Source organism: Morone saxatilis, unplaced genomic scaffold, assembly GCF_004916995.1.
Source record: "Morone saxatilis isolate NCDOM2014 unplaced genomic scaffold, NCSU_SB_2.0 Contig0, whole genome shotgun sequence".
Classification (NCBI taxonomy): Eukaryota; Metazoa; Chordata; class Actinopteri; family Moronidae; genus Morone; species Morone saxatilis.
Window position 1 is genome coordinate 19,497,103 of NW_023339650.1, and position 662 is coordinate 19,497,764.

A 662-nucleotide genomic window follows, 5' to 3' on the forward strand; every position below is an offset into this window, starting at 1 on the left:
GGAATGCCGCCTCTCGTTCCTGGACTGTGAGTACTGCCTCCCACTGTTCCCGCTCGCCGGTTCGATCTCTGCCGAGTAACCAGGAGTGCACGGCTCTGCGGACGTATCCCACAGCCCCACAGAGCCTGGTTAGTGTAGCAAACCTCGAAAGATCCATCTGACTTACAAGACCGACCCCCAAACCCTCTTCGGACGGCAGGCACTAGATGTTATTGACGAAGACCCCGTAGCAGCACCTGGCGAGGATCCCCCGTTATCGACCGTAGGAGGCCACGTGATCGCCTCGTCCCTGATCATGGCATCCACACCGGTAGGACCGCCTGAAGCAGACAACTTCTTTGCCTGGGCCCTTGTAATAATGGCAGAGAAAGCTTTCCTTTGGAGCTTACTCACAACCTCCCTGGTACCAGAGGCCACTTCTGCAGCAGACTTCATGGGCCACTCCTCCACCGCTCTGGTCAGGAACTCGGGACCTCTCTGCCACAAGGAGTCACCATCAAGCTGCTCAGGGGAACACCCTCTCGTGACAAGATCGGCCACGTTGTACTGCCCGGGGACCCACCACCATGAGATCTGTCACAGGTCCGGCCTTCTGGATTTCACCAACACGGTTAGCGAAGAAGGTTTGGAACCCATAACTTTCCCGCTGGATGGCTCCCAAC